The 24,767-nt window shown below is 43.0% G+C and overlaps 1 protein-coding gene across 2 annotated transcripts in view; it reads right to left on the bottom strand.

Annotated features, from left to right (window-relative positions):
* Window positions 1–24,767, bottom strand: part of ZHX2 (zinc fingers and homeoboxes 2) — a 74,764-nt gene that overhangs the window by 22,364 nt on the left and 27,633 nt on the right. The window contains exons 1-2 of one of the 2 annotated variants that reach the window (XM_056522693.1): window positions 18,762–18,911; window positions 6,027–6,103 (exon numbers count right to left, since the gene is read on the bottom strand). The gene's annotated coding sequence lies outside the window, so the exon portion shown is untranslated. Of the gene's footprint in view, window positions 1–6,026; window positions 6,104–18,761; window positions 18,912–24,767 lie in introns of those variants that run through there. The other variant, XM_056522692.1, reaches the window with a different exon arrangement.

Raw genomic sequence — 24,767 nt, 5'->3', positions numbered from 1 at the left:
TGTCACCCAGTCAGAGGCTATATGCCCAGCAGAGGTGAGTGGATAGTTGAGTGTTAGGCTCAGAATTTGTGCTAGGTTCCCATCCTAAATGAGGCCACCTCCCCGTGGTGGATGGGGGACACGTTTTGATCAAAAAGTGCGCTAAGAGCCTCAATTTTTTTGACCAATGTGTGCTGCTGCAATCCTCTTTTTTTGTATACTCTGATGCCATGGCAGTGTGCACCCGTGTATTAGGCTGTTGTGCCGGCTATCTTTCTTTTTTTCTTGTGTGTACAATTCAGGGGGTAATGGCACCCTGTTTAGCTGTGCACCCCTCCCCCTTTCTCACAGGTGGAGTTTTAAATGGATCCAGCATGTCACCCAGTCAGAGGCTATATGCCCAGCAGAGGTGAGTGGATAGTTGAGTGTTAGGCTCAGAATTTGTGCTAGGTTCCCATCCTAAATGAGGCCACCTCCCCGTGGTGGATGGGGGACACGTTTTGATCAAAAAGTGCGCTAAGAGCCTCAATTTTTTTGACCAATGTGTGCTGCTGCAATCCTCTTTTTTTGTATACTCTGATGCCATGGCAGTGTGCACCCGTGTATTAGGCTGTTGTGCCGGCTATCTTTCTTTTTTTCTTGTGTGTACAATTCAGGGGGTAATGGCACCCTGTTTAGCTGTGCACCCCTCCCCCTTTCTCACAGGTGGAGTTTTAAATGGATCCAGCATGTCACCCAGTCAGAGGCTATATGCCCAGCAGAGGTGAGTGGATAGTTGAGTGTTAGGCTCAGAATTTGTGCTAGGTTCCCATCCTAAATGAGGCCACCTCCCCGTGGTGGATGGGGGACACGTTTTGATCAAAAAGTGCGCTAAGAGCCTCAATTTTTTTGACCAATGTGTGCTGCTGCAATCCTCTTTTTTTGTATACTATAATATATATATATATATATATATAATATATATATATATATATATATATAATATATATATATATATATATGGAAAAAGAGATGTTTTCCAATTAAATTAAAGCCACCAGGAAAATGTGGGTTTATTTTTGGAAACTTTTATAGCGTTCACCACGTGGGTTAGATAACATGATATTTTTTTTTGTGTAACTACGGGCAGGGTCCTATCACTTGTGACTTTACCTGTGACTGTAAATTACTTCTATTTAAAAAGCTTAAAGGGTACCTCTCATGAAAAAACTATTGATATATTATAGATTAATGTATGCAGAATAACTTTACAATTGCATGTTATTAAAAAATATGCTTCTTTCTATTTAATTTCCCACTTTGAAGAAATGACCACTAGGGGTCTCCCTACCAGTCCTGGCAGCAAGCATTTCAGACTCATGCTAGAGTCCTAAACACTACGAGCTGCCAGCCTGCTTTGTTCACAAAGGAGAACACTCAGAGCTGCCAGCCTGCTTTGTTCACAGCCTGTTTGGCTGTGAACAAAGCAGGCTGGCAGCTCTGAGTGTTTAGGACTCCAGCATGAGTCAGAAATGCTTGCTGACAGGACTGATCGGGAAAAATACAATAGAAAGAAGCATATTTTTCATTAACATGCTATTGGAAAGTTATTCAACATTCATTAATCTAAAATATATCAAAAGTTTATTTGATGAGAGGTACCCTTTAATCCTTCCAGTACTTATCAGCTGCTGTATGCTTCTGTCTGACCACAGTGCTCTCTGCTGCCAGCTCTGTCCGTAACAGGAACTGTCCAGAACAGGAGAGGTTTGCTATGTTTTTATTTTTTTTCCCTCAGGACAGTTCCTGTTATGGACAGAGGTGTCAGCAGAGAGCACTGTGGTCAGACTGGAAAGAACTACACTATTTCCCCGGGAGCATGCAGCAGCTGATTAGTACTGGAAGGATTAAGATTATTAAAATAGAAGTAATTTACAAATCTGTTTAACTTTTTGGCACCAGTTGATAAAAAAATGTGCTTTCCACTGGAGTACCCCTTTAAACATAAGGGTATGTTCACACTACAGAAATTACACTGCATGAGGCAAACATTGCTGTAACTGGGTTTTCTGTTGACCAATTCAACAGCAAAATTGTGGATATTTAGGTTTTTTAGATACGCCTAAAGAATGAACATATTTATTCCTTCAGTGAACTTCCGCATGGACTGCATTGTCGTCAATGGTCCGTGGGGTCCAATGACCAATGAATTTTAGTGGCAGGTGCTGCAGACGGAACAAGTCCAAGCGTGGATTATGTAGCGGGAACATACCCTAAATATTACAGGAAACCTATTTGCCCCTATACTTTGAGGTTATATTGACACCGTTTTTTGGGGTTTGCTGTCCTACGCAACTTGCGTAACATTGATTTACATAACAGGAGTTGCGTGAATAGCTCAGCCCTATAAGTGACACTGTTTACGTAACTCCCAGGGATACATAAACAGTGTAATGGGAGTTACGAAAGAAAGTTCATTCGGCACGGTACTTTCTTTGGACATAGGACTCTTTTTTTTATTTTTATTGCACATAAACGTTTCTAAACAATAAAAAAAAATATCAAGCAAAGACCTGATTGGCATGGTTTAAAAAAAACTACCACGTACAGTAAAAGAAACCATTAAAAGGCTACGAAAAGAAAAACTCTTTAAATTTTGAAGTTCATTTTTTTTTTCTAAAACAAGCTTAGTTTTTTACCTAAAAGTATAGCGTGTGAACAACGCCTTAAAATAAATGAATACCGTATATACTCGAGTATAAGCCGACCCGAATATAAGCCGAGGCCCCTAATTTCACCCCCAAAACCCAGGAAAAGATATTGACTCTAGTATAAGCCTAGGGTGGGAAATACATCATCCCCCCCTGTCATCATCCAGCCCTCCCGTCATCATCCAGACCCCCCCCCCTCATCATCACCGCCTGTCAATCCCTTCATCATTGTTCTTCAACCTGCGGACCTCCAGATGTTGCAAAACTACAACTCCCAGCAACATCTGGAGGTCCGCAGGTTGAAGACCACTGCGGCCTTCATCATCATCCAGACACCCCATTTAGTTTTCGACTCACCTCCCCTCGGTGGGAAGGAAGGGTTAGTTGGTCCGGGCCATCTATGCTGCAGGGACCGTCCGGTGGGGAGGGTTAGTCGTTCCAAACTGTCCATTTTCACTCATGGGGCCTGGCCCCGGACTAGTGACGTTGCCTTGACGACGACGCACAGGGACGTTCATGCATCGTCGTCAAGGCAACGTCACTAGTCCAGGGTCGGGCCCGGAGAAGAGGGCCCCCCCCCCCGGGTGAAAATGGACAGCCCGAAACGACTAACCCTCCCCACCGGACGGTCCCTGCAGCATAAATGCATGCTGGGAGTTGTAGTTTTGAAACATCTGGAGGTCCGCAGGTTGAAGACCACTGAGAAGGGATTGACGGGCGGAGAGTTCACTCTAGTGTAAGCCGAGGGGGGAGTTTTCAGCACGAAAAATCGTGCTGAAAAAAAAAATCGGCTAATACTCGAGTATATACGGTACATTAAATAAAAGACATTGCTCAGCAGAATATTCCGCATTTTTTTTTATCACGTATAATTTTTATTCCGGCTGATGTAATGCCGACTAGCTGAAAAAAAAAAAAAAAAAAAAAAAACTCGAAATAAAACCCAACAGTGCCCAATTTACTGAGAAACTACATGTGTAATCGGGGGCAAGGGATGACACATCCCCCCCCTGCATCCTGCCAGTCACTGCCTGAGTCAACACTGTCTGGAAATTTCCATGACATCATCAAAGCAGGCCCTAAATGACATCACACGGGTGGGATATGCTCTCATGAGGTTACACTTTATCGCAGCTCTTTATAATCTCCTAGAACAGGCAGACTGAAAGAGAGCGAGGAGAACCGATTTACATAAAACATCAAAAAATCCATAAAAATGCCAAATACTATGTAAAATTCAAAAAGTTTTCCAGTGTCGCAAACCTAAGGGTCTATTCACACATACAGTATATTATCTGCACATGATTTTAACCCCTTAAGGACCAAACCCATTTTCACCTTAAAGGGGTACTCCACCCCTGGCATCCTATCCCCTATCCAAAGGATAGGGGATAAGATGTTAGATCACCGCGGTCCCGCTGCTGGGGACCCTGGGGATTGCCGCTGCGGCACCCCGCCATCATTACTGCACAGAGCGAGTTCGCTCTGTGCGTAATGACGGGCGATACAGGGGCCGGAGCAGCGTGACGTCATGGCTCTGCCCCTCATGACATCACGGCCCGTCCCCTTAATGCAAGTCTATGGCAGGGGGCGTGACGACCGACACGCCCCCTTCCCATAGACTTTTATTGACGGGGTGGACCGTGACGTAACGATGCTCCGGCCCCTGTATTGCCTGTATTACTCGCTCTGCGCAGTAATGATAGCGGGGTGCTGCAGCAGCGATCCCCGGGGTCCCCAGCAGCGGGACCGCGGCGTACTGACATCTTATCCCCTATCCTTTGGATAGAGGCTAAGATGTCTAGGGGCGGAGTACCCCTTAAAGGACCAGGCCAATTTTATTTTTGCGTTTATGTTTTTTCCAACTCTCCTTCTAAAATCCATAACTTTTTTATATTTCCATCTACGGACCCATATAAGGGCTTGTTTTTTGCGTGACCAATTGTACTTTGTAATGAAACCTCTAATTTGACCATGAAATGTACAGCGAACCCAAAAAAATATTTGTTTAGGAAGGAAATTTAAATGAAAACCACAATTTTGCTAATTTTGGAGGGTTTAATTTCCACACTGTACACTTTACGGCAGAAATGACACGTGTTCTTTATTCTGTGGGTCAATACGATTAAAATGATACCCATGGCTAGATACTTTTATATTTTTGTACCGCTTAAAAAATAAAATCTAAAACTTTCTGTACAAGATCAGCAATCTAAAAGCGCCCTATTTTGACCACCTATAACTTTTTCATTTTACCGTATATAGGGCGGTATGAGGGCTCATTTTTTTGCACCGTCATCTGTACTTTTTATTGATACCACAATTGCATATATAAAACTTTTAGGATTATTTTTTATAAATTTTTTGGGGAATAAAATGTGACAAAAAAAAAAAGCTGCATTTTTGGCCTTTTTTTACGTTTACGCCGTTCACCGTACGGGATCATTAACATTATATTTTGATAGAACAGATATTTACGCACACGGCAATACCAAATATGTTTATTTAAAAAAAAAAAAAATAATGTTTACGCTTTTTGGGGGTAAAATGGGAAAAACTGACAATTTTCATTTTTATGGGGATGTTTCACTTTTTTTTTTTTTTTTTTTTTTTTTACACTTTTTATGTTCCCATAGGGGACTATCTATAGCAATCATTAGATTGCTAATACTATTCAGTGCTATGCATAGGACACAGCACTGATCAGTATTATCGGCTATCTCCTGCTCTGGTCTGCTCGATCTCAGATCAGAGCAGGAGACACCGAGAGACGGACGGAGGCAGGTGAGGGGACCTCCGTCCGCCATTACAGATGATCGGATCGCCGCGGCAGCGCTGCGGGTGATCTGATCATCTATTTTAACTTGCGCATTGCCGCAGATGCCGTGATCAGTACTGATCATGGCATCTTAGGGGTTAATGGCGGACATCCGCACGATCGCGGATGTCGGCCATTACCGGTAGGTCCCCGGCTGCTCATAGCAGCCGGAACCTGTCGTATATGACATGAGCACCGCTCCGATGCTTGTGGTCATACAAAGGACATAAATGTACGTCCTGGTGCACGAAGTACCGCCAAGCCAGGACGTACATTTACGTCCGTGGTCGTTAAGGGGTTAAACTGTAGATTTTAAAGCTGCAGATTTCACTGTAAACCAATTGCCTCAAATCTGCAACTTCAAAATCATACGCATTAAATATGCGCAGGTTACTGTACGTGTGAACACACCCCAAGACAGTGGTCTCCAAACTGTGGACCTCCAGGTGTTGCAAAGCAACAATCCCCAACTGTCAGAGCATGATGAGACTTGTAGTTTTGGAACTGGCTTGGAGACCACTGAATTAAGACAAACTTACCATGGGAAGGACACCTTGGTTACGAGGGGCTTCCTTTCTTGGACATGTCCAGCCACATTCTACAGCCTGATCACGACCTAAAAAGAAGAAAAGAAATGGTAAGAAACGTCCGTGAACACACAAAAAAAAAAAAAAACATCCATTTGTTTTACCTCATTCAATTACAGATATAAATTTTCCATAAATTTTATAGTAAATTTTTTCCAATAACAGACATTTCGCCCAAACCACTTGTTATCTATTTTACCATAGGGGACTACGGTGCTCTAGCTGGGGAACGTATCAAAAGGTGACTAATATCTACCTGTGTGTACCTGCAGTGTACACACGGTTGTTGGGGGAGTCTACACTGTATATTAAGAACCTATGCCCCCCTCGACATGTTTCGCCGCAGAACGCGGCTTTGTCAAGAGGTTTTAGAGCACAGTACCCTAAAACCTCTTGACAAAGCCGCGTTCTGCGGCGAAACATGTCGAGGGGGGCATAGGATAGGTTCTTAATATACAGTGTAGACTCCCCCAACAAACGTGTGTACACTGCAGGTACACACAGGTAGATAATAGGTGATGCCTGGTTGGCACAGATAACTACTATCAATACGGGAGGAGAGATACACTGCAATTTTTAACCCCCCCTTTTTTTGTTGGTGTTCTGAATTAATAAAGATTACACCTTTTAACAAGTATATGGGAAATATAGGGAATTAGTGGATCACCTCGGTGATCTTTTGGTGAATTGGTTAAAACAACCCTCCATATATTGGTCCGCAGTTGGATCATAAAAGGTGACTAATACATTCTACGCCAGTGGTCTTCAACCTGCGGACCTCCAGATGTTGCAAAACTACAACTCCCAGCATGCCCGGAGAGCCATCGGCTGTCCGGGCATGCTGGGAGTTGTAGTTTTGAAACATCTGGAGGTCCGCAGGTTGAAGACCACTGTTCTATGCCCTGCGCCATATAATAGTTGATGCCGAGATGACACCTGACATACGGGGGTTAATATACAGGGCACAAACCAAGTTGTTTTGGCCGGCAAGTATTTTTTCGGTCCCAAGTGAGCTCGCCAATACCGCCCCATCTGTAGCCACAAAGCTATAAACACATTTTCGTCTGAAGGCGATATGAGAGAACCTGAACTTCGAAATCATAAAAAAAACAATAAACTGCGCAAATGTACACACAGTAAAATAAAAATAAAAAAATTCACCTCACAGGTATATATATATATATATATATATATATATATATATATATATATTTTTTTTTTTTTTTTTTTCACAGGGTCGGATATTTTTATACAGGTTACAAAGTAAAAAAAACAAAAAACAGGAAATCCCACACCACTTCTCACCTTACCGAGCTGTTAACCTGTTAAGCGTCTATTCCTATCCAGCCTGTTCATCTTCATACATCACTAGGCAGTGGCACCACAGAAGAAAAACAAAAAACAACAACAATCGTCAGCCGTAAGGGGGCATTCACACCTCAGATTGCAAATCCGGCAGGAGAATTTCAAAACCGCCTCGTTCTGTGTCTGCGTCGCACCCCATTGACTTTAATGAGCGAAGCGGAGTCAGGTAGGGTCATCGGTCGCCTCACTTTCCGACAATATATCTGTTTTGTTTTTTACCGGACTGAAAAATGAAGCAGACCACAGTTTTCAGTCCAGTAAAAAAATAAATAAATAAATAAAATACCGTAAATAAAAAATACGGATATTGGGAAAAATTTGCCAACCGGAGACCCTAACTATCAATGTGGGTTACGGCGCAGATCAAGCAGGAGGCGATGTTTTACTTCTCCCGCGATAACCGGATTCCCAACCCAGCTTTTGACTGCCCCCTAACATTGTGCTGATCATCTTTTGTGATCTGTCGAGACCTGGACTCCTCTGAAGGTGTCCTGTGGTATTTGGCACCAAAATGTAAGCGGCAGATCTGGTAAGGAGTAAAGTATGGCCTCCACGGATCAGACTTGATTTTCTACCTAGCACATCCTACACATGCTCCAACATAGCGAAAACACCCCCCAAGACCGGCAGTTCTGGAGTTGCTCAGACCCAGTCATCTAAGTGTGAAAGCCTGGGGGAGTAGGGTATAGGGGGTGTAAAGGGTGTCTGGTTAACCCTTTCTATTCGTGTCGCCAGGGTGCGGGCTCCTCATTAATGTTTGTCCTATCGCCACCCTTTCCAAGAGCGATAGGGAGGTATAGAATAATTGAATGTCCACAACCGAAGAGTTTGCTGAAAACAGTCGGAACTTAACTGAAGATTTTATGCAAGCTTCATAACCGGAACAGTCTCTATACAGGTAAAGTCTCTTAGAGATTGACAGTGGTTGGGACCTTAAAGGGGTATTTCAGGAAAAAAACTTTTTTTATATATATCAACTGGCTCCAGAAAGTAAAAATTTGTAAATGACTTCTATTAAAAAATCTTAATCCTTTCAGTACTTATGACGTTCTGAAGTTAAGGTTGTTCTTTTCTGTCTAAATCCTCTCTGATGACACCTGTCTCGGGAAACACCTAGTTTAGAAGAGGTTTGCTAGGGGGATTTGCTTCTAAACTGGGCGTTTCCCGAGACAGGTGTCATCAGAGAGGACTTAGACAGAAAAGAACAACTCAACTTCAGCAGCTCATAAGTACTGAAAGGATTAAGATTTTTTAATAGAAGTAATTTACAAATCTGTTTAACTTTCTGGAGCCAGTTGATATATAAAAAAAAGTTTTTTCCTGGCTAACCCCTTTAACTTTTCCTACACTTTGAGACGAGGGACTGGTTTGGAAAACTGCGCTCTGCAACGGAACCGGTGAGTGACTCCTAATTTTCTAGTTGCATTATTCAACATATACTGTGACAACGTAAAACCACAAAGAAACAATAGCATGCACTCACCGCTGGGCTAGTGTCTAGGCATCCGGAGGTCTGGGATCATGGGACAGCATAACAGGTCTCGCGGAAGCGCTCAGAGGCTACGCCTCTGAGCGCTTCCGCGAGACCTGTTATGCTGTCCCATGATCCCGGACGCTCCGGATGCCTAGACATGTGCCCAGTGGTGAGTGCATGCTATCGTTTCTTTGTGCTTTTACATTTTGATGCTTGATCTCTATTGCGTGCACCCCGCAGGTGTCACTTCTACACTGGATCTCTGTGCTGCACAGCATACCTTTCCCCTATATTGGCTTCTTAATATAGTGTGTTAAAGGGGTACTCCGGTGGAAAACTTTTTTTTTTTTTAAATGAACTGATGCCAGAAAGTTAAAACAGATTTGTAAATGATTTCTATTAAAAAAAAATCTTTACCCTTCCAGTACTTTTTAACAGCTGTATGCCACTGAAGAAATTATTTTCTTTTTTAAATTCTTTTTTTTTTTTTTTTTTGTCTTGTCCACAGTGCTCTCTGCTGACACCTCTGTCCATTTCAGGAACTGACCAGAGCAGCATCGGTTTGCTATGGGGATTTTCTCCGGACAGTTCCTGATAAGGGCAACAGGTGTCAAAAGAGAGCACTGTGGATAAGAGAAAAAAGAAATTCAAAAAGAATTTCCTCTGTAGCACAGAGCTGCTAAAAAGTACTGTAAGGGTAAAGATTTTTTAATAGAAGTAATTTACAAATCTGTTTAACTTTCTGGCACCAGTTCATTATTAAAAATAAATAAATAAATAAATTTAAAAAAAAAGTTTTCCACCGGAGTACGCCCTGAGCCCGGTGTTTAAAACGGGGTTCCGCCGTGACCCCGCATCACACCGGGTCGGTCCCAGCTGCTATTCATAGCCGGGACCCTGGGCTAACAGCGGGCGGGACTGATCGTTGTGTCACGCTATTAACCCTTCAGATGCAGCGGTCAAAGTTGACTGCCGCGTCTGAAAATGAAAGTAAACGCTTCCCGGCAGCTCAGTCGGCTGATCGGGACATCGCAATAAAATCGCGATGTTCCGATCAGCTGGGACGCAGGCGGAGGTCTCCTTACCTGTCTCTGTTGCGTCCGATCGGGGTTTGATAGCTCCAAGCCTGAGCTACAGGCTTGAGCAATCGAGCCCCTATCTCACTGATCCGTGCAAAGCTATGGCTTTGCAGGGATCAGCATAAGAGATCAGTGTGTGCAGTGTTATAGGTCCCTATGGGATAACAAAGATCAGTGTGTGCAGTGTTATAGGTCCCTATGGGATAACAAAGATCAGTGTGTGCAGTATTATAGGTCCCCATGGGAGCTATAACATTGCAAAAAAAAGTGAAAAAAAAAAGTTAACAAAGGTCATTTAACCCCTTCCCTAATAAAAGTTTGAATCACCCCTTTTCCCATAAAAAAAAGGTGTAAATAAAAATAAACATATGTGGTATCGCCTCGTGCGGAAATGTCCGAACTATAAAAATATATCGTTAATTAAATCGCACGGTCAATGGCGTACGCGCAAAAAAATTCCAAAGTCCAAAATAGTGTATTTTTGGTCACTTTTTATACCATGGAAAAATGAATAAAAAGTGATCAAAAAGTTCGACCAATACAAATATGGTACCGATAAAAACTTCAGAACACGGCGCAAAAAATGAGCCCTCATACCGGCCCGTATGTGGAAAAATAAAAAAGTTATAGGGGTTAGAAGATGAGAATTTTTAAACATAGAAATTTTCCTGCATGTAGTTAGACTTTTTTCCGAACTAAGACAATATCAAACCTATATAAGTAGGGGATCATTTTAATCGTATGGACCTACAGAATAAAGATAAGGTGTCATTTTTACCGAACAATGCACTGCGTAGAAACGGAAGCCCCCAAAAGTTACAAAATGACATTTTTTTCCTTCAATTTTGTCGCACAATGAATTTTTTTTCCGTTTCGCCGTGGATTTTTGGGTAAAATGACTGATGTCACTGCAAAGTAGAATTGGTGGCGCAAAAAATAAGCCATAATATGGAATTTTATGTGCAAAATAGAAAGCGTTATGATTTTTAGAAGGTGATGAGGGAAAAAATGAAAATGCAAAAACGGAAAAACGCTGAGTCCTTAAGGTGAAAATAGGCTGAGTCCCTAAGGGGTTAAAGAGAGTGTTCTCACCTATATCCTTCTATTATTGAGCATATACTGTGACAACAAACTAATGTTTGAGGCCTCGGCCTTAGATTAGCATTATATAAAAAGTTACTAAAGCTCCTCGCACCTATGTAAAACCTTTTTCAGATTTTATTTATTTTTTTTAAAGACAACTGGAAAGTTATAATAGGTGACCATAAGGAAGTTTAGATCTCCATAACAGCCCCCTCTTCCCCCCACGTTCAGCCATTTGTTGGGCTTGTGATGTGCTAATCAGCTTGGTGACTCCTCAGCCATATATAAAGCCGGGTGTCTATGAAGTCTGAAGGGCTCATTCTCTAATAGAAAACCCCCGCTGATGTCAAGAGAGCATCCGCCCAATAACACTCAAACACCTCACACCCAGCCCCCCACCCATGTCAGGAAGGACTCGACCCCACTACAAGGAAAACAAGGCCCCCAACGTCCGCCTCTTGCTCCAAACTACTGACTACTTGTCCCAATTCCCATTATTTCTCTTAAAGGGTAACTCTCCTCAAAACAATTATTTATTCTATTACACTCCTTATGGTAAATAAAATATTTCTTATATACTTTGTTTAAAAAATATGAACATTTCTATGTTTTATTTGGGTTTAAAAAAGCTCAAGAGCACATTAAACCCCCCCCCCCATCTCATACACAGACTTAGGACCGAAGTCCAAACACAGGAAGTGCTGCCTGGAGTGCTGAGGGGGTTGTGTCCAACCAACAGCATATGGCAGTTAAAGGGGTACTCCCCCCATAGACATCTTATCCCCTATCCAAAGGAATAGATGGGATAAGATGTCAGTACGCCGCGGTCCCGCTGCTGGGGAGCCCCTGGATCCCCGCTATCATTACAGCACAGAGCGAGTTCGTTCTGCGCGTAATGACGCGCAATACAGGGGCCGGAGCATCGTTACGTCACGGCTCCACCCCTCGTAACGTCACAGCCCACCCCTTTCAATACAAGTCTATGGGAGGGGGCGCGGCGGTCGTCACGCCCCTGCCATAGACTTGCATTAAGGGGACGGGCCGTGATGTCACGAGGAGCGGAGCCATGATGTCACACGGCTCCGTCCCCTGTATCGCCCGTCATTACTTGCAGAGCGAACTCGCTCTGTGCTGTAATGATAGCGCGGTTCCGCAGCGGCGATCCCGGGGCTCCCCAGCAGCAGGACCGCGGCGATCTAACATCTTATCCTTTGGATAGGGGATAAGAGGTCTAGGGGCGGAGTACCCCTTTAAGTGTGAGAGGAGCTATGATTGGATGAGGCTGGACACACCCTACTCAGCACTCCAGGCTGAACTTCCTGTGTTTGGACTTTGGTCCAAAGTCTGTGTATGAGATGGGGGAAAATGTGCTCTTGAGCTTTTTTAAAAGCACCAAAAAAACATAGAAAACTAAATTTTTTTTTTAAACAAAGTATATTAGAAACATTTTTTATTTACCATAAGGAGTGCAATAGCAAAAATTAGTTTTTAATGAGAGTGACCATTTAAGTAATTATATATTAAATTTTTTAAATAATTAAAAACACAGCCTAAAAAAAAAAAACAAAAAAAAAAACAAAAAAAAAAAAACACGTTTCTGTTCTGTTCTCTCAGCAGAATGCTGCAAAGGACAAAATCTTTATTAAAACCCTGACGTAGCACATGGGGATTTCACAACGGCTCCACAAAAGTCATTTTCCGCTGCATGGGAACATGACCTCAGAGGTCTCTCATTTTCTGCAAAGAGGCCCAAGGCCCTGGCTGCCAAATCTAAAAAAATAATTCTATTTCAATTCCGATTTTCTATATTAAAGTCAGACACCGATCTCTTATCAGATGTCCTAGTGAGACCCTGTTCACACAGTGACATTTTTGCATAATATCCAACCGGAAAAATTTCCAGCTGGACATTCCTTCTGCGGCAGGTCCCAACTCATCGCACTAGGATCACTCAGAAACGCGTCAGCTAGTGAGCGTCGACGGTAGACTAGTGAGCGTCAACGGTAGACTAGTGAGCGCCAACGGTAGACTAGTGAGCGCCAACGGTAGACTAGTGAGCGCCAACGGTAGACTAGTGAGCGCCAACGGCAGACTAGTGAGCGCCAACGGCAGACTAGTGAGCGCCAACGGCAGACTAGTGAGCGTCAACGGTAGACTAGTGAGCGTCAACGGTAGACTAGTGAGCGTCAACGGTAGACTAGTGAGCGCCAACGGTAGACTAGTGAGCGCCAACGGTAGACTAGTGAGCGCCAACGGTAGACTAGTGAGCGCCAACGGTAGACTAGTCAGCGCCAACGGTAGACTAGTCAGCGCCAACGGTAGACTAGTCAGCGCCAACGGTAGACTAGTCAGCGCCAACGGTAGACTAGTCAGCGCCAACGGTAGACTAGTCAGCGCCAACGGTAGACTAGTCAGCGCCAACGGTAGACTAGTCAGCGTCAACGGTAGACTAGTCAGCGTCAACGGTAGACTAGTCAGCGTCAACGGTAGACTAGTCAGCGTCAACGGTAGACTAGTCAGCGTCAACGGTAGACTAGTCAGCGTCAACGGTAGACTAGTCAGCGTCAACGGTAGACTAGTCAGCGTCAACGGTAGACTAGTCAGCGTCAACGGTAGACTAGTCAGCGTCAACGGTAGACTAGTCAGCGTCAACGGTAGACTAGTCAGCGTCAACGGTAGACTAGTCAGCGTCAACGGTAGACTAGTTAGCGTCAACGGTAAACTAGTTAGCGTCAACGGTAGACTAGTTAGCGTCAACGGTAGACTAGTTAGCGTCAACGGTAGACTAGTTAGCGTCAATGGTAGACTAGTGAGCTAAATGTCCTAAAAAATAATAGTGAGACATGTACCCTTGGATTACGCTGCAGTTTAGCTCAATACAGTGATTCCTCAACTTTACAATGGCCTCAACATACAATAGTTTCAACATACAATGGTCTTTTCTGGACCATTGTAACTTGAAACCAGACTCAACATACAATGCTACGGACAGTCCAGATCTGTGATACCGGTCACAACTAGAGGAACTGACCAATCAGAATGGCATTTTACTGGTTAATCACCTGTATTACTGAAGTGCATGCACTGACTGGCTGTCTGGAAGCGCCCCCTACAGTACAGGGAGGAACTACAAGTTCTGTACTACTACTTACCTGTGCCAGGGTTAGCTGCTCCTTTGGACACCAAGTAAGGGCGGCTCCATTTGGGACACTGTGTGTACTGTATAGGACCCTGAAGAAGCTCCTGTCCTCTACATAAACCATTGTTTCCCAACCAGGGTGTCCCCAGCTGTTGCAAAACTACAACTCCCAGCATGCCCGGACAGCCAACGGCTGTCCGGGCATGCTGGGAGTTGTAGTTTTGCAACAGCTGGAGGCACCCTAGTTGGGAAACACTGACATAAACAGTGATTACAGCTCCCAGCAGATCTTTCTTACTTTTATATGTAAGGATTTGCTTTATCTATATTAGTTATCTACTTATTTTTCTTTAATCCTCACTTTCTTTTTTTCGGATGACATTTTGGGGCTTCAGAACCAATTACCAGGTTTCCATAGAGTTCTGGTCTCAACATACAATGGTTTCAACATACAATGGTCGTCCTGGAACCAATTAATATTGTAACTTGAGGGACCACTGTACAATGGGGCTAATCCGTGCCCCGGTAACTGACATGGCTTTCCACTAGAGATGAGCGAACTTACAGTAAATTCGATTCGTCACGAACTTCTCGGCTCGCCGGTTGATGACTTTTCCTGCGTAAATTAGTTCAGCCTTCAGGTGCTCCGGTGGGCTGGAAAAGGTGGATACAGTCCTAGGAAAGAGTCTCCTAGGACTGTATCCACCTTTTCCAGCCCACCGGAGCACCGGAAAGCTGAACTAATTTATGCAGGAAAAGTCATCAACTGCCGAGCCGAGAAGTTCGTGACGAATCGAATTTACTGTAAGTTCGCTCATCTCTACTTTCCACATTGAAGCACACAAAAGGTTGGATTTTCTAATTCAAAGCATTTATACTACGACATTAATTTCCATTAAAAAAAAACCCATAGGATTCGGCTTTGAAGTAACATTTACGTTTGACAAGAAAAATGCCCCAAAAACTATTATAAAAAATAAATCTGATTAATAACAGTCCGAGATGAGCAACGGCCGGTGTGACCGACTGACACGTTGCTTTCTTCCTTCCATGACAATCCAGCAATGACAGGACCCTGTTGCTAGGGATACTTTAACAACTACAGCCTTGTCTCTGTGGTTGCTAGGCAGCACATTCCCTAGCAACCAGTCTGTCTCAGGTTCCTTTTAAATTCCAGAAACCTAAGGAAGCATAAAAGATTATACTGGGCTCAAAACATTGTATCTGCTGGGATGGCTCCTAATATTTCATAGATAAGGCTACTTTCATAGTTGCATGGGAAGTTGTTGGTCTATTTTGTCAGGTGAAATCCAGGCATTGTGATATTAAAAGGGGTATTCCAGGAAAAAACTATTTTTATATATATCAACTGGCTCCAGAAAGTTAAACAGATTTGTAAATTACTTATATTAAAAATCTTAATCCTTTCAGGACTTAGCTGCTGAAGTTAAGGTTGTTCTTTTCTGTCTAAGTCCTCTCTGAGGACACGTGTCTCGGGAACCGCCCAGTTTAGAAGAGGTTTGCTATGGGGATTTGCTTCTAAACTGAGCGGTTCCAGAGACACGTGTCCTCAGAGAGCACTTAGACAGAAAAGAACAACCTTAACTTCAGAAGGTCATAAGTACTGAAAGGATTAAGATTTTTTAATAGAAGTAATTTACAAATCTGTTTAACTTTCTGGAGCCAGTTAATTATATATATATATATATATATATATATATATATATATATATATTAAAAAAAAAAAAAAAAAAAAAAGGTTTTTCCTGGATAATCCCTTTAACCTGATAGACTACATTAAAAGGGGAACTCCGGTGGAAATTATTTTCTTTTTGGAAAACAGAGCTCTCTGCTGACACCACGACTACATTGCTCTCTGCTGACATCTCTGTCCATTTTAGGAACTGTCCAGAGCAGGATAAGTTTCCTATGGGGATTTTCTCCTACTCTGGACAGTTCTTAAAATGGACAGAGATGTCAGCAGAGAGCACTGTGCTCGTGATGTCAGCAGAGAGCTCTGTGTTCCAAAAAGAAAAGAATTTCCTCTGTAGTATTCAGCAGCTGATAAGTACTGGAAGGATTAAGATTTTTTTTATAGAAGTAATTTACAAATCTGTTTAACTTTCTGGCACCAATTGATTTAAAAAAAAATAAAAAGGTTTCCACCGGAGTACCCCTTTAAAGTCAATGGGGTCTATTGGGTGCCATTGGTTTCTGGCATGCAGAAGATCCAGCACGTCCACTTTGATCAGTGTTTCTCAAGCAGGGTGCCTCAAGCTGTTGCAAAACTACAACTTCCCAATTTCCTCTATGGGGAGGGGTAAGCTGCCTTCTGGTGCAGGCTTATCGCTGGTCATGCAAACACATGTAAAAAACGTATTATCGACATTTAATTTGTATCCATTTCTGAGGGTGTTTTTTTGTACAGACAGAAGCACAGGAAGAAAAATGACCATATCTGGGGAAGGCCCCAAAAAATGTTAGGTGAAATCCGGGCATTGTGAGGTTAACCTGATAGACGACATTAAAAAAGGGGTACGCCTGTGGAATTTGTTTTTTATTTTATTTTTTTAAATCAACTTGTAACAGAAAGTAACAGTAACAGATTTGTAAATTACTTCTATTAAAAAATCTTAACCCTTCCAGTACTTATTAGCTGCTGATACTTCGAGAACGACAAAAAAAAAAAAGTGTTGAGAAGAAAAACAAAAAACAAAAAAACCTGTTACATATGCATAAAATATTTTACTATGGGGGGGGGGGGGGGTCACAGTATAAAAAAAACAAAAAACTCAGCACTAAAAACGATCCTTATTATGTTGGAGTGATTTTTTAATTGCTTTTCTCATCTTTTCAGAATCTGCTTCAGGACAATAAAACATTGTTTTTCCAACCTGGGTACCTCCAGCTGTGGCAACACTACAACTCCCAGCATGCCTGGACAGGCGACATGTTGCTACAGCTGGAGGCACAGTGGTTGCAAAACACTGCAATAAAACATCTGCAATATTCAGAAATTTAAACACTTTCTGGATTACCGGATGAAAGGAATGTCGCGACTAGAGATGAGCGAACTTACAGTAAATTCAATTCGTCACGAACTTCTCGGCTCGGCAGTTGATGACATATCCTGCGTAAATTAGTTCAGCTTTCCGGTGCTCCGGTGGGCTGGAAAAGGTGGATACAGTCCTAGGAAAGATTCTCCTAGGACTGTATCCACATTTTCCAGCCCACCGGAGCACCTGAAAGCTGAACTAATTTACGCAGGATATGTCATCAACTGCCGAGCCGAGAAGTTCGTGACGAATCGAATTTACTGTAAGTTCGCTCATCTCTAGTCGCGACATTGCATCCCGGCCGCAAACAACTGCCCCCACTGACCGTCACGCTTCTTCCCTCTGCTATGTATCTTGTGTGGTAGCAAATTATTTACCCAGCTCAAATATCAGATGGACTAAACCGCGAGCCCTGCATACCTCCGAGGCCTCGTCGCAGAGACATTCGGCCTACGTGGACGCTCCCAACTTTCACATATTCCCCTTAGTCTCAGAACAGGGGGCCTGCTGCCCACACTAACTAGAGATGAGCGAACTTACCGTAAATTTGATTCGTCACGAACTTCTCGGCTCGGCAGTTGATGACTTTTCCTGCATAAATTAGTTCAGCTTTCCGGTGCTCCGGTGGGCTGGAAAAGGTGGATACAGTCCTAGGAGACTCTTTCCTAGGACTGTATCCACCTTTTCCAGCCCACCGGACCACCGGAAAGCTGAACTAATTTACGCAGGATAAGCCATCAACTGCCGAGCCGAGAAGTTCGTGACGAATCGAATTTACTGTAAGTTCGCTCATCTCTAACAATAACCTATAGAGCAGTGGTCTCCAACCTGTGGACCTCCAGATGTTGCAAAACTACAACTCCCAGCATGCCCGGACAGCCGTTGGCTGTCCGGGCATGCTGTGAGTTGTAGTTTTGCAACATCTGCAGGTCCGCAGATTGCAAATCACTGCTCTATACTGTATCCCTATGCCCGGGCTGCAAAAGGTAAACAAAATAAATAGAGATGAGCAAACTTACCGTAAATTCGATTCGTCACAAACTTCTCGGCTCGGCAGTTGATGACTTTTCCTGCGTAAATTAGTTCAGCTTTCAGGTTCTCCGGTGGGCTGGAAAAGGTGGATACAGTCCTAGGAAAGAGTCTCCTAGGACTGTATCCACCTTTTCCAGCCCACCGGAGCACCGGAAAGCTGAACTAATTTACGCAGGATAAGTCATCAACTGCCGAGCCGAGAAGTTCGTGACGAATCGAATTTACTGTAAGTTCGCTCATCTCTAACAATAACCTATAGAGCAGTGGTCATCAACCTGCGGACCTCCAGATGTTGCAAAACTACAACTCCCAGCATGCCCGGACAGCCGTTGGCTGTCCGGGCATGCTGGGAGTTGTAGTTTTGCAACATCTGGAGGTCCGCAGGTTGATGACCACTGCTATAGAGGCACCCGACATGGGTCCGACACACAAATCAACCAATAAACTACCATATTTTACTAAAATAATGTGAAGGATTTTTCGGATGTTTGAAGAGCGCTCTGTAGATTTCCTGCAGTCTCAGACCCACGTAATACAAGTCCCAGCCCCACCAGGGGTCTAATGACCCGAACTGCATCGCAGATCACTAAGGGGGAGATTTATCAAAACCTGTGCAAAGGAAAAGTTGCCCAGTTGCCCATAGCAACCAATCAGATCGCTTCTTTCATTTTGCAGAGGCCTTGTTAAAAATGAAAGAAGCGATCTGATTGGTTGCTATGGGCAACTGGGCAACTTTTCCTCTGGACGGGTTTTGATAAATCTCCCCCCTAAGATCCTGCTAGATCAGGCAATGGGATCCACTGTCAGGCTGGAAACTCCTGAACAAAATGCAAAAAATGCGTCTTAAGGGTCTATTCACACGTACAGTATTCTGCGCAGATTTTCTGCTGCAGATTTCAATGTAAACTGAATGGCTTGAAATCCTCAAATCGGCGCAGAATACTGTTCGTGTGAATAGACCCTAAACGGCCTCAGTTAGCTAAAGCCTCATGGATTGTAAGCTCTTGCGGACAGGACGTGAGCGGACTGTAATTAGGGCTGGGCGGTATACCGGTTCATAGCGAACACCGGAATTTTTTGTGCTGCACGATATGAATTTTAACCCCATACCGCAATACCGGTTTGGACCCTCCCCCTCGGGAATGAATGAATGGTCAGCCCAGCGCTGCGCTGTCCCCACATTGGGGAACTAATATGTGACCCGCGAGCACTGTTCTGCCCCCCCCTCCCAAATTAATTATCAGCCCAGCACCACTACTCACATATGTCACCCACAAGCGCTGCCCTCCTCGCCATCCTGTTTGTTGAGGCCGCCCCGGCGCTGACACTCTATATCAGTGGTTTTCAACCTCCAGATGTTGCAAAACTACAACTCCAGGCATGCTGGGAGTTGTAGTTTTGCAACATCTGCAGGTCCGCAGATTGCAAATCACTGCTCTATACTGCATCCCTATGCCCGGGCTGCAAAAGGTAAACATAATAAATAGAGATGAGCAAACTTACAGTAAATTCGATTCGTCACAAACTTCTCGGCTCAGCAGTTGATGACTTTTCCTGCGTAAATTAGTTCAGCTTTCAGATTCTCCGCTGGGCTGGAAAAGGTGGATACAGTCCTAGGAAAGAGTCTCCTAGGACTGTATCCACCTTTTCCAGGCCACGGGAGCACCTGAAAGCTGAACTCATTTATGCAGGAAAAGTCATCAACTGCCGAGCCGAGAAGTTTGTGACAAATCAAATTTACTGTAAGTTCGCTCATCTCTAAAAATAAACTTTAACTCACCTTCCCCGCCGGTCCGGACCAGCATCCTAGGGAATGGAACGTCGGACAGCTGTCAGCCTATCACCGACCGCAGCGATGATCCGCCTCGGCCAGTGATGGGTTAAGCCCACTGTCATGTAAGTAGCCGGGTTCTGACATGACATCAGGTTCAGCCTATCACCAGCCGAGGCGGAACATCGCTGCGGCCGGTGATAGGCTGAAGGCTGTCCGACGTTCACGTCCCCAGCATAAGGGTACGTTCACACTATGGAATTGCTGCGGAATTGCACGGGCGGAATTCCGCGGTGTGAACTTTAACATTAGTGTGAACAGGTTTCCGCGAGACCCGTTCACACTGCGGAACTCTAGCGGGCGAACATTTCCGCCGCTGAAAGTGTTCCGCGCAAAGAAAGAGCATGTTCATTCTTTGTGTGGAATTCGCGAGCGGACCATAGCAGTCAATGGTGACGGCTCAGTGCCCCGTGGCCCTAGCGCCGAAGTATTCGGCCAGGCGGGAATCTCCGCTCGCTGAATTCAGCAAGCGGAGATTCCGCAGTGTGAACGAGCGCTCTGGCCGACGTCGGAACATGCGTTAGTTTAATTTGTTTACCTTTTGCAGCCCGGGCATAGGGATACCGTACTGTATAGAGAGTGCCAGCGCCGGCTGCCGCAACAAAGAGGAGGATGAGGAGGGCAGCACTTGCGGGTGAGGTGAGTATTTACCCCGATGGGGACAGCGCAGCGCTGGGCTAATAATAAATTTTGGGGGAGGGGAATACCGTTATATACCGTGGAACCCAAATAAGTTACAAAAATACCGCGATACACATATTTGGCCATACTGCCCAGCCCTAACTGTAATGTCCAATCATCTCTGTATATGTACCTGTGGAATCGTAAATTGGGCACTGTCAGAATCCAAAACGTCTTATATGTAGTGCATCTCAGCAAAACATTAACCTTTAAAATATACTTTAAAAAAAGTTAATGTTCTCTTTATAGAAATTGTGGCTTATAAAAAAAAAAAAAAAAACCCTAGGGGTCCCCATACTATCCAGAACATAATCCTGTCCGGCTGCAGCACCATCTTTGTCCCAGCAGAAGCACAGGCTGGGACAAAGTCCAGGAAGTGAGGGCGGGACTATCACTCCTCTGTGCTCACTCCTGTCCTATCAGACTGCAGCAGGAAAACAGAGCAGACTGCAGTAATTGGATGAAGAGACCAAGCACAGCACAGGAAGTGAATGCATGATGAGTGAGGGCGGGCTCAATGCTTGCCTCAGACACACCCCTTCCTGAGCAGTGGATATAAGAAAGAGTGAGCAGCGGAACAGAGGGATTTGTGAGCCAAATACAAAAGCTAGACACATAAAGACCTGTAAAGCATCTGCATGACCTAGTGAGTAACATATAGAAGCATTATCTTTTTCTGTAATAGGACAGGCACGCTTTAAGTGCTGACAAGTACGTGTTATTATAATTGAAGAGGTATTTTTTAGCAGCCCGACTCAAAACAAAATCAAAATGAAACATGCAAAATCTAGCGCAGGCTGCAATTAAAGAAAAAATTATATATATATATATATATATATATATATATATATATATATATATATATATATCTCCATGGACTCAGAAAATGCATAGGAAATAAAGGAAAACACCATAAACAAAAATAATAGTTTCCCGAAAGCCTGTAATGAAGACACATTAGATGCCGACAAACACTAGGGGGAATTTATCTACACTATAGGATCATGGTTAGGTGTGAAATTGTTGCAATTTTTTTTTTTGTCACCAATACGGTCCCCACAAAAAAAAAAAAAAAAAAAAAAAAAAAAACAACCTCATGATAAGTATAAGAAATAAATATATAAAACTCCTGTCGAGAACATATTTAGAAACTAACAAGCAACCATTGTGCACACTAGACAGACAATGGTATCAAGTTGATTCTACATCGTGCGCCACATTGATAAATTGGCCGCCGGTAAACAAGCATGAAACCACTCTGAAAACGTAAGAAAATAAAATAAAAAGTAATAAGGCGTCAAGTTAAAAAAATAAAGAAAAATATATAAAAAATGTTTATCTCATGTTTCCCACAATAAATCAACTGAAAGTAAAAGGTAAAAACATAAAACAAAAACAGCCTTAAAAAGCAAAAAAAAAAAAAAAAAAAAAAAGTCTGACAAACAGGATCCAACCCACTAAAGTCGACAAAGAGAAAGAAACTCTGAGCTTTGCACAGGAAATCACTTGACCATTGAACTGCGCTTTCATGCAGAGAATGCCAGTAAGGTCCCACATGACAAATCCGTTCGCTGCCAGAGGAGACGGCGTGACCATATGTTGCCGTTTCATTTAAGGCTGTGGAAAAATACTGATTAAACGCTTTTTTTTTTTTTCTTTTTTAGGGCCTCACTGAAGACACGCACATTAACCCTTCATTGTTGCCCCATCTCACGACCACCATAAAACCGTATTAAAACGCCGGCTTTCAATTAGTCAGGTCAAGCTCTGGCATGAAGGGGTTAAGATGAATTTCAGCTGCATCTGCTCCGTCCACGACGCTCTGCGACGAAAGCAGCAGCCATTTTGTTTTCCAGCAGTTGCCTAGCCCGCAAAAATTTCCCTGTGACTGTACGGGCTGAGTGGATTATCCTATCTTTGCTAGGTGTTTTTTTTTTTTTATTTTTTTATTTTTTTAAAGTCAGAAATTCTGGGAAATTTAATAAATAAAGAAAAAAAAAATAAAAAAAAAAAAAGAGATTTTATCAGGACATTTCACTAATCTGAAAGCAGTGGTTCAGGTCGCTGTTCCCGGTCACGTAAATGCACAATTAAGTGAAGGCACGAGGAGACAAACTGGTGCCACCACCTGCTGTCACAGTAGAGCCGCACGCACAGCATGGTCATGTGACTGAGACGCCCAGGGCAGCATTAGTGGTCACGACTCAACGTTTCCGCAGTTGGGGAGGGAGGGGGATGGGATATTACTACTGATTAAGCTAATATACAGGAATAGTATGTCACGCCTGCTCTCTCTATATTTACTGCCAGGATGGTATGTAGTATGGGTTGGGAAAGCTGACAAATTATGCTATGAGTAAGAATCTCTAGATCCGAAACACGTCAGTGTTGAGGAGTGTTTCTTCTGTGTTTATGTAAATTTGTCTAGTTTAAAGGGGTACTCCCCCTGGAAATATATATATATATATATATATATATATATATATATATATATATATTTATTTATTTTTTTTTTTAAATCAACTGGTGCCAAAAAGTTAACCAGATTTGTAAATTACTTCTATTTAAAAATCTTAACCCATCCAGTACTTATCAGCTGCTGTATGCTACAGAGGAAATTCTTTTCTTTTTTGAATTTCCTTTCTGTCTGACCACAGTGCTCTCTATGTCCTTTTTAGGAACTGTCCCGAGCAGGAGAGGTTTGCTATGGGGATTTGCTCCTGCTCTGGACAGTTCCTGACACAGACAGAGGTGTCAGCAGAGAGCATTGTGGTCAGACAGAAAAGAAATCCAAAAAGAAAAGAACTTCCTCTGGAGCATCAAGCTACTGATAAGTACTGGAAGGATTAAGATTTTAAATAGAAGTAATTTACACATCTGTTTAACTTTCTGGCACCAGTTGATAAAAAAAAAAAAAAAAATAATAATAATAATAATAATAATACCTCTTTAAAGTTACCACAAACTATGTGGATTTTTTTTAATTAATTTCTAATAAAGTTGTTTTTTTTTAATGCGGAATTTCCTATGTAGAATTCAGCAGCTAATAAGTACTGGAAGGATTAAGATTTTCTAATAGAAGTAATTTACAAATCTGTTTAACTTTCTGGCACCAGTTGATTAAAAAAAGTTTTCCACCCGAGTACCCCTTTAATAATCAGTAGAAACGTATACGTGTAAATGGATCTGGGTTAATAAGTGAGCACACGTACCGCAGCTCTCTGCTAAACTACAGTCAAGGAGAATTTCCCACAATCCCCTGCAGTGAGTGACATTAGTAAGTAGAATGACGTGGATGTGACAAATTCGGAACTACTGGTTACCCATAATATATATATATATTATTTTGTCTTATTTTAACACACGGACGCAGTTCTATGGGGTTGTAGGAAAGCTAAGCGCACACAAATATGGCTGCCAGTACTGCTCCCTCACCCAGCTTTCCCTAGAGTCCTGAATGGCAGGTTTTCAGTACCCGAGGTTAGTAGTAATATTAAAATATATATAGCTATTACTACTATATATATGTGTGGTAGGCCTCTGGGGTAGGGGTAGTGTAGTCAGGATGTTGCTTCAGTATATCAGGGATTAAGGTTAACCCTATAGTTCGTGACGCCAGGCTGAGGGCTAGTTTGCTGAGGTAATTCTCCGACCTATCGCCGCCCTTCCCAGTAACGATAGGTGCATGAAATGACTGAAGGTCCACAAGATAGTTGAACTTGAACTTGGATAAACTTTACTTAAAGACTTGCGGTATATCCAATGAACAGTAACAGTCTCATTAATACAGTCTCCATACACTTCAGTGACTGACAGTTGTTGCGGACCTTGACTTTTGATATAAGTCTTAGAATTTAGGGTAATTTGTGAAGATCCGTCCGGATTTAGGGGATAGATAAGGTCCGGTGATCTTGCAGAGTGCTTAGGGATTGATTACACTCAGTTTTGTAAAG

The sequence above is a fragment of the Hyla sarda genome, chromosome 5 (assembly GCF_029499605.1).
Source record: "Hyla sarda isolate aHylSar1 chromosome 5, aHylSar1.hap1, whole genome shotgun sequence".
NCBI classification, from domain to species: domain Eukaryota; kingdom Metazoa; phylum Chordata; class Amphibia; order Anura; family Hylidae; genus Hyla; species Hyla sarda.
The sequence above is the reverse complement of the archived record's forward strand: the minus strand, read 5'-3'. Positions and strand labels throughout refer to the sequence as shown.